Raw genomic sequence first — 10,367 nt, 5'->3', positions numbered from 1 at the left:
GAATTTTCTTAAATCAACCAACGAAGAAACACATTGGTACTTTCCCATGATGAGTGAGTGCTTCAGGATCTCTTGCACTTACATGTGCAGCAGAGTACTGCAATGGAAGCATGCTGGGCCCATTACCCAGAGGTAGGCAGATTGAAACTATCCTCTGCTATATGCATTTTTTTTGTTAATTAAAGTAATCAAAACTGGGATTGATATTTTTGCTCTTTTATTTTTACTTAAAGTACAATAACTTTTACCATTTTAATTTGTTTTAATAGTATATTGACAGTATAGTTTTCTTTAAAAAATCCACTTAATTTTCTTTACCCTATTATTAAAAGGGTAATTGACAAAAACAAACTACATTGTCACCAGAAGAGCAATACAAAATGTACAAGTGATATATTAAAATCATCTTTCCAGCTTGAATTTCAATGATGCATTGGGGCAACGATTTTGTGAGAAACATCTTCACCCTTAAATATAGATTTTCTTAATTCCTTACCTGTGTGCTAATTAGATATCACCTTGTTTTCACATTAAACAGACTTCTACATGAGAAAGCAGCAAGGATGCAGTGGCGTTAATGTTTCCTGGTGTCAACCTGTATTATTTCAGTAGACATTGAAATGAGGATGCATCTTGCTGCCTTTCCAATGAAGCAAGTTTAATTTAGTAATAGGTGAAAAACCATCCCTACAAATGTGTTAATCAGAGACTTGGCTTTGTGGACACTTTTCAGAGAACAAATTTGTTAGCATAAAAATAAAGGCAGAAAATGAAGAGCTGTTTAATCACTCAATTGGATTTTTTTTGCCAGCATATTTCTTTTTCTCTGCAACCCACTGCTAAATTGTGCTTCCTAGCTGTTTTTATAAAATCAATGAATCAAATCTAACTCTGATTACATCAGAGAAGGCCAGGTACCCTACACCATAACAGGGGGTTTGAAATTTTGACTTGTCTACTTAAAGATCACCAAAATCTGATAACAAGGTCAATTACATCCCTGGGTGGGATTGAACCACCAACCTTTTGGTTAGTAGTCGGACACACTAACCGATTGCGCCACAGAAACACTTTGCAAAAAGTTCATACTGACAAAGGCTAATAAGCATACATCTAGAACGTTTCCTAGAAAAACTTTAAAAAATCAATAATCTGGAGAGTTTTTGTAAGATGTTTCTTCCATCAACCAACAAAGAAACACATTGGTACTTTCCCATGATGAGTGAGTGCTTCAGGATCTCTTGCACTTACATGTGCAGCAGAGTACTGCAATGGAAGCATGCTGGGCCCATAACCCTGAGGTTGGCAGATTGAAACTATCCTTTGCTATATGCGTTTTTTTTTGTTAATTTAAGTAATCAAAACTGGGATTGATATTTTTGCTCTTTTATTTTTACTTAAAGTACAATAACTTTTACCATTTTAATTTGTTTTAATAGTATATTGACAGTATAGTTTTCTTTAAAAAATCCACTTAATTTTCTTTACCCTATTATTAAAAGGGTAATTTACAAAAACAAACTACATTGTCACCAGAAGAGCAATACAAAATGTACAAGTGATATATTAAAATCATCTTTCCAGCTTGAATTTCAATGATGCATAGGGGCCAACGATTTTGTGAGAAACTTCTTCACCCTTAAATAAAGATTTTCTTAATTCCTTACCTGTGTGCTAATTAGATGTCACCTTGTTTTCACATTAAACAGACTTCTACATGAGAAAGCAGCAAGGATGCAGTGGCGTTAATGTTTCCTGGTGTCAACCTGTATTATTTCAGTAGACATTGAAATGAGGATTCATCTTGCTGCCTTTCCAATGAAGCAAGTTTAATTTAGTTATAGGTGAAAAACCATCCCTACAAAGGTGTTAATCAGAGTCTTGGCTTTGTGGACACTTTTTAGAGAACAAATTTGTTAGCATAAAAATAAAGGCAGAAAATGAAGAGCTGTTTAATCACTCAATTGGATTTTTCTACCAGCATATTTTTTTCTCTGCAACCCATTGCTAAATTGTGCTTCCTAGCTGTTTTTTATAAAATCACTGAATCAAATCTAACTCTGATTACATCAGAGAAGGCCAGGTACCCTACACCATAAGAGGGGGTTTGAAATTTTGACTTGTCTACTTAAATATCACCAAAACCTGATCACAAGGTCAATTATGTCCCTGGGTGGGATTGAACCACCAACCTTTTGGTTAGTAGCCAGGCACACTAACCGATTGCGCCACAGAGACACTTTGCAAAAAGTACATACTGACAAAGGCTAATAAGCATTCATCTAGAACGTTTCCTAGAAAAACTTTAAAAAGTCAATAATTTGGAGAGTTTTTGTAAGAATTTTCTTAAATCAACCAACGAAGAAACACATTGGTACTTTCCCATGATGAGTGAGTGCTTCAGGATCTCTTGCACTTACATGTGCAGCAGAGTACTGCAATGGAAGCATGCTGGGCCCATTACCCAGAGGTAGGCAGATTAAAACTATCCTCTGCTATATGCATTTTTTTTGTTAAAGTAATCCAAAACTGGGATTGATATGTTAGCTATTTTATGTTTACTTAAAGTACAATGACTTTTACCATTTTAATTTGTTTTAATAGTATATTGACAGTATAGTTTTCTTTCAAAAATCCACTTAATTTTCTTTACCCTATTATTAAAATGGTAATTGACAAAAACAAACTACATTGTCACCAGAAGAGCAATACAAAATGTACAAGTGATATATTAAAATCATCTTTCCAGCTTGAATTTCAATGATGCATTGGGGCAACGATTTTGTGAGAAACATCTTCACCCTTAAATAAAGATTTTCTTAATTCCTTACCTGTGTGCTAATTAGATATCACCTTGTTTTCACATTAAACAGACTTCCACATGAGAAAGCAGCAAGGATGCATTGGCGTTAATGTTTCCTGGTGTCAACCTGTATTATTTCAGTAGACATTGAAATGAGGATGCATCTTGCTGCCTTTCCAATGAAGCAAGTTTAATTTAGTAATAGGTGAAAAACCATCCTTACAAAGGTGTTCATCAGAGACTTGGCTTTGTGGACACTTTTCAGAGAACAAATTTGTTAGCATAAAAATAAAGCCAGAAAATTAAGAGCTGTTTAATCACTCAATTGGATTTTTTTGCCAGCATATTTCTTTTTCTCTGCAACCCACTGCTAAATTGTGCTTCCTAGCTGTTTTTATAAAATCACTGAATCAAATCTAACTCTGATTACATCAGAGAAGGCCAGGTACCCTACACCATAAGAGGGGATTTGAAATTTTGACTTGTCTACTTAAAGATCACCAAAATCTGATAACAAGGTCAATTACGTCCCTGGGTGGGATTGAACCACCAACCTTTTGGTTTATAGCCGTACACACTAACTGATTGCGCCACAGAGACACTTTGCAAAAGTACATACTGACAAAGGCTAATAAGCATTCATCTAAAACGTTTCCTAGAAAAACTTTAAAAAGTCAATAATCTGGAGAGTTTTTGTAAGATGTTTCTTCCATCCACCAACGAAGAAACACATTGGTACTTTCCCATGATGAGTGAGTGCTTCAGGATCTCTTGCACTTACATGTGCAGCAGAGTACTGCAATGGAAGCATGCTGGGCCCATAACCCAGAGGTAGGCAGATTAAAACTATCCTCTGCTATATGCATTTTTTTTGTTAATTAAAGTAATCCAAAACTGGGATTGATATTTTTGCTCTTTTATTTTTCATTAAAGTACAATAACTTTTACCATTTTAATTTGTTTTAATAGCATATTGAAAGTATTGTTTTCTTTTAAAAATCCATGAATTTTCTTTACCCTATTATTAAAATGGTAATTGACAAAAACAAACTACATTGTCACCAGAAGAGCAATACAAAATGTACAAGTGATATATTAAAATCATCTTTCCAGCTTGAATTTCAATGATGCATTGGGGCAACGATTTTGTGAGAAACATTTTCACCCTTAAATAAAGATTTTCTTAATTCCTTACCTGTGTGCTAATTAGATATCACCTTGTTTTCACATTAAACAGACTTCCACATGAGAAAGCAGCAAGGATGCAGTGGCGTTAATGTTTCCTGGTGTCAACCTGTATTATTTCAGTAGACATTGAAATGCGGATGCATCTTGCTGCCTTTCCAATGAAGCAAGTTTAATTTAGTAATAGGTGAAAAACCATCCCTACAAAGGTGTTAATCAGAGACTTGGCTTTGTGGACACTTTTAGGAGAACAAATTTGTTAGCATAAAAATAAAGCCAGAAAATGAAGAGCTGTTTAATCACTCAATTGGATTTTTTTTGCCAGCATATTTCTTTTTCTCTGCAACCCACTGCTAAATTGTGCTTCCTAGCTGTTTTTATAAAATCAATGAATCAAATCTAACTCTGATTACATCAGAGAAGGCCAGGTACCCTACACCATAACAGGGGGTTTGAAATTTTGACTTGTCTACTTAAAGATCACTAAAATCTGATAACAAGGTCAATTACGTCCCTTGGTGGGATTGAACCACCAACCTTTTGGTTAGTAGTCGGACACACTAACCGATTGCGCCACAGAGACACTTTGCGAAAAGTACATACTGACAAAGGCTAATAAGCATACATCTAGAACGTTTCCTAGAAAAACTTTAAAAAGTCAATAATCTGGAGAGTTTTTGTAAGATGTTTCTTCCATCAACCAACGAAGAAACACATTGGTACTTTCCCATGATGAGTGAGTGCTTCAGGATCTCTTGCACTTACATGTGCAGCAGAGTACTGCAATGGAAGCATGCTGGGCCCATAACCCAGAGGTAGGCAGATTGAAACTATCCTTTGCTATATGCATTTTTTTTTTGTTAATTTAAGTAATCAAAACTGGGATTGATATTTTTGCTCTTTTATTTTTACTTAAAGTACAATAACTTTTACCATTTTAATTTGTTTTAATAGTATATTGACAGTATAGTTTTCTTTAAAAAATCCACTTAATTTTCTTTACCCTATTATTAAAAGGGTAATTGACAAAAACAAACTACATTGTCACCAGAAGAGCAATACAAAATGTACATTGTGATATATTAAAATCATCTTTCCAGCTTGAATTTCAATGATGCATTGGGGCAACGATTTTGTGAGAAACATCTTCACCCTTAAATAAAGATTTTCTTAATTCCTTACCTGTGTGCTAATTAGATGTCACCTTGTTTTCACATTAAACAGACTTCTACATGAGAAAGCAGCAAGGATGCAGTGGCGTTAATGTTTCCTGGTGTCAACCTGTATTATTTCAGTAGACATTGAAATGAGGATGCATCTTGCTGCCTTTCCAATGAAGCAAGTTTAATTTAGTTATAGGTAAAAAACCATCCCTACAAAGGTGTTAATCAGAGACTTGGCTTTGTGGACACTTTTTAGAGAACAAATTTGTTAGCATAAAAATAAAGGCAGAAAATGAAGAGCTGTTTAATCACTCAATTGGATTTTTCTACCAGCATATTTTTTTCTCTGCAACCCATTGCTAAATTGTGCTTCCTAGCTGTTTTTTATAAAATCACTGAATCAAATCTAACTCTGATTACATCAGAGAAGGCCAGGTACCCTACACCATAAAAGGGGGTTTGAAATTTTGACTTATCTACTTAACTATCACCAAAACCTGATCACAAGGTCAATTATGTCCCTGGGTGGGATTGAACCACCAACCTTTTGTTTAGTAGCCAGACACACTAACCGATTGCGCCACAGAGACACTTTGCATAAAGTACATACTGACAAAGGCTAATAAGCATTCATCTAGAATGTTTCCTAGAAAAACTTTAAGGTTAAGGTTTTACAGAAAGTTACAGGTTTTTTTAATTTAGTAAAATATGCCCCATTTTAAAGATAGGGCATTTAAATTTGTTGCACCTGTGCAGTACATAGCAGCCTGCAGGGCATGTACAGTGGCTTCATTTGGGTGCACATACATTGCCGGCTCCTGGTCGCAAACTGAAATTATTGTGTGTAAGTGGAATTAGCGGTGTTTATGTCATACAGGGGGGTGGGGGAGGTTTGTGGTTGGCGGGGGGCACGCTGTGCGATTATTATCCTGCATCTATACATACATGCGCTAACACCTGGACATACACTGATGTACCCACACCTAATATCCATACATACACGCCCTGACACCTGGACATACACCAACATTCCCACACCTGCATCTATACATTCACATGCTGACACCTGGACATACACCAACATACAAGCACCTGCATCTATATATACACGCGCTGACAAATGGACATACACCGACGTACCCACACTTGCATCTATACATACATGCACTGACATCTGGACATACAAGCACCTGCATCTATACATACACGCGCTGACACCTGAACCTACACTGACGTTCCCACACCTGCATCTATACAGCACTACAGTGACATACCCTCCAACTGTACCTTTTTAATAGGTACAGTACCTTTTTTTCATGGTCTGTACCTATTTTTGGCTCTCCAAACTTCCATTGAAAGTATAGGAAAAGGGGCGTGACCACGCCCCCTTTACCCATGACCACGCCCCTTTTTCTAATTTGTACCAATTTTTGTGTGTAAAATGTTGGAGGGTATGCAGTGATATCTGGTATCTATCTAGTGGTATCTAATTCCAGACATTACCACCGTCTAATTCCAGATATATTACTGGCATATAATTCCACACATTAAAAAATGGAGAACAAAAAGGTGGAGGGTAAAATAGGGAAAGATCAAGATCCACTTCCACCTAGTGCTGAAGCTGCTGCCACTAGTCAAGGCAGAGACAATTCAATGCCATCAACATTATGTAATGATTATACGATACATTATATATCATATCATTGTATGGTTGTAAAATACAACTTAAAAACTTTAATGAATAAATACATAAAGTAGCTTTTATGTAACCTTTTTAAACCTATTAGCATAGACCGAATCTCATCGTGTGTATAGGCCTTTAGTTCAACAACAGCATGGGACCAGTTAGTGTGTTTTGACCACTGCACAGCACCTGGTGTTATATAGTAAGCACCACTATGGCATAGTATACAGCATTATGGGCCTGATATGAGTGTGACCAGCGGTGATGTGGAATGCAGTAGGAGGTGCTGTTTAGTAAGCACCACTTCTATATTCACCATGCAGTATATTGTGTGAATATAGAAGTGTTGGCTGTGTTATATATTAGAGTAATTATTGCAGCTCCCAGCTAAAATTGCAACAATGTAATTTAGTGACAAGCTGCAGAGATTAACCCTTTCTGTGGCTGCTGCACAACCTCTATTCATATCGCTGAATTCAATTAGGGAGATGTTCTCACCCCGCGAGCAAGCGCAGGTATATGCCACACTTATGGTAACATTGGATTTACAGATATTTTCTTGCAGGGGTGTTTCTAAACAATTTGGCTTCAAATGCGTGCCCCCCGCCACCATTGGCATTAAAAATTGTGCCCCTCCCCCATATATACATATATATATATATATATATATATATATTAAAAAAAAAACTATATTTGCGTGAGCGCTCCGGACGGGATGGGGGGGGGGGGCGTGACCTCGCAAAAATGGGTATGGTCTCCATAAAATGGGCGTAGCCTTGCAGGCAAAGACTACCTTACACCCCAGTTCTTGACCCTGCACCAACAGACCTCGGCCACCACAGGGAAAAAAGTACAGTAATTTCCACCATGTTAAGCCCCACACATTAATGCCCTTTGGAACATATTATGTCACTCACCACAATATCTGTGATACACTATTCCCTACAGTAAAGCTTCTAATTACTTTTACAAAAACTGCTCAATGCCAAGAGTTTCACGTGCTGGGTGTCATGCTCATTGCCAGGGGTTTCACTCTCTGGGTGTCATGCTCATTGCCAGGGGGAACGCAGTAGGAGGTGTTATATAGTAAGCACCACTATGGCATAGTATATAGCATTATATATATTGTGAGCACTGGTGATGTTGAGTGCAGTAGAGCTGCTGCTGGGTAATTACAATTGACTACAACCACCAATATATTCTGCTGCACTATATATATGCAAAGCTAATTCTGCTGGGTAATTACAACTGACTACAACCACCAATATATTCTGCTGCACTATATATTTGCAAAGCTAATTCTGCTGGGTAATTACAATTGACTACAACCACCAATATATTCTGCTGCACTATATCTATATATGCAAAGCTAATTCTGCTGAGTAATTACAATTGACTACAACCACCAATATATTCTGCTGCACTATATCTATATATGCAAAGCTAATTCTGCTGGGTAATGCAAATTGAAACATTATTGCATAGTATGTTATTTTGAAGTACTTTTTTAAAGTTTTGAATGATATAGACCCAGTTTAATCTTTGTGGAATGCCTGGTTGTTGCTTTTAAGGTAATTTATTGCCTGGCATTTGAGGGGGTGGGGTGTGGTTACAGATTTCAATTATTGGTTTCACTTGTAATAGTCTTCTACTTAAGTCCAATGGTGTAGGCTGTGCAAAGCCATTTGGCTGTGCATTTATTGATCTAAGCGTGCATTTTTATCAAAGCGTGATAAAATTGACACATAACAGCAGTGTTCAATCAGCGTTCAATCGAAGTGAAAAAGAAGGAAAACAGAAGCACACCAATCTAACAAAACAAAGAAAACTGAAGAACTAATAACAAATGTGAGTCACTTACTCCTCAGATCACTCACCTCCTGATTGTTGCATCTGATTACATAGCACAGAACTACCTTACTTGGACATTTCATAAACCATCCATTTCACCTACAAATGCCTGTATCTGTATAAACTATTGAGATAGCAGAAGCATGTGTGTATGAATCCATGTTTGGGGGGTCATGTATCATCGTGCCGTACGTGTTTTAAATCAAGCTTCGAGGTATTGCGAAGTATACATTTGAATTCCTTCTTATCCCGTGGTACGGGTCTGTGGATGGGCTGTCAAACTTTACCGAGCTCTTTTCGGCTGTGGTTGTAACAAAATGGGGGAGCACATTTTTGGTGATGATACATGAATGGGGGAATATGTGAATGCTGATATCTGTGCGGGTATTCCCTATCGACTATGGGGTAAATTTACTAAGATTCGTGTTTTCCCGTTTCAGGTCAAAGTTCAATCACGAATGACATCGAAAGTGTAAAACTGCAACTTTTTACATTTGTTACGACGGATTTACTAAGCTGTCGTATTCGGGTTTTTCTTTTGTTCCGATGTCGATGTCATTCGTGTTTTATATTTTTATTTTTACGGCAGTGATTAGCAAAACACTGCCGACTTTTTTACAATGAATCTCGGCCGGATCTGTGTGATCCGTGCTGGGGTTCATTTTTTTTTTTTTTTTTTAAATTAAACACTGTAAAATCCAAAAAAAAAATTGCGTGGGGTCCCCTCTCCTAAGCATAACCAGCCTCGGGCTCTTTGAGCCGATCCTGGTTGCAGAAATATGGGGAAAAAATTGACAGGGGTTCCCCCATATTTAAGCAACCAGCATCGGGCTCTGCGCCTGGTCCTGGTTCCAAAAATACGGGGGACAAAAAGAGTAGGGGTCCCCCGTATTTTTAAAACCAGCACCGGGCTCCACTAGCTGGACAGATAATGCCACAGCCGGGGGTCACTTTTATATAGTGCCCTGCGGCCGTGGCATCAAAAATCCAACTAGTCACCCCTGGCCGGGGTACCCTGGGGGAATGGGGACCCCTTCAATCAAGGGGTCCCCCCCCCAGCCACCCAAGGGCCAGGGGTGAAGCCCGAGGCTGTCCCCCCCCCATCCAATGGGCTGCGGATGGGGGGGCTGATAGCCTTTTGTGATAATGAAAAGATATTGTTTTTAGTAGCAGTACTACAAGGCCCAGCAAGCCTCCCCCGCATGCTGGTACTTGGAGAACCACAAGTACCAGCATGCGGCGGAAAAACGGGCCCGCTGGTACCTGTAGTACTACTACTAAAAAAAATACCCAAAAAAAGACAAGACACACACACCGTGAAAGTAAAGATTTATTACATACATGCACACAAACATACATACATACTTACCTTATGTTCACACGAGGGTCTGTCCTCTTCTCCAGTAGAATCCAAGGGGAACCTGTTGAATAAATTCTACTCACCAGATCCCGGGTCCCAGGGTCCTCGGGGCAACCATTTGTAATCCAGGTACTTGCATAAAATAACAAAACGGAAAGCCGAGCCACGAACTGAAAGGGGCCCCATGTTTTCACATGGGACTCCTTTCCCCGAATGCCAGAAACCCACTCTGACTTCTGTCTAAGTGGGTTTCTTCAGCCAATCAGGGAGCGCCACGTTGTAGCACCCTCCTGATCGGCTGTGTGCTCCTGTACTGAGTGA

At 38.2% G+C, this 10,367-nt stretch overlaps 1 non-coding gene across 1 annotated transcript; it reads right to left on the bottom strand.

Annotated features, from left to right (window-relative positions):
- Positions 1 to 2,164: 2,164 nt before the first annotated feature.
- Positions 2,165 to 2,238, bottom strand: TRNAS-ACU (transfer RNA serine (anticodon ACU)). The gene has a single exon. It is a non-coding gene; the product is annotated as a tRNA-Ser (tRNA).
- Between the last annotated feature and the right edge of the window lie 8,129 nt (positions 2,239 to 10,367).

Source organism: Pseudophryne corroboree, unplaced genomic scaffold, assembly GCF_028390025.1.
Source record: "Pseudophryne corroboree isolate aPseCor3 unplaced genomic scaffold, aPseCor3.hap2 scaffold_1063, whole genome shotgun sequence".
NCBI classification, from domain to species: Eukaryota; Metazoa; Chordata; class Amphibia; order Anura; family Myobatrachidae; genus Pseudophryne; species Pseudophryne corroboree.
This window is presented reverse-complemented; position numbering and strand designations above follow the sequence as displayed.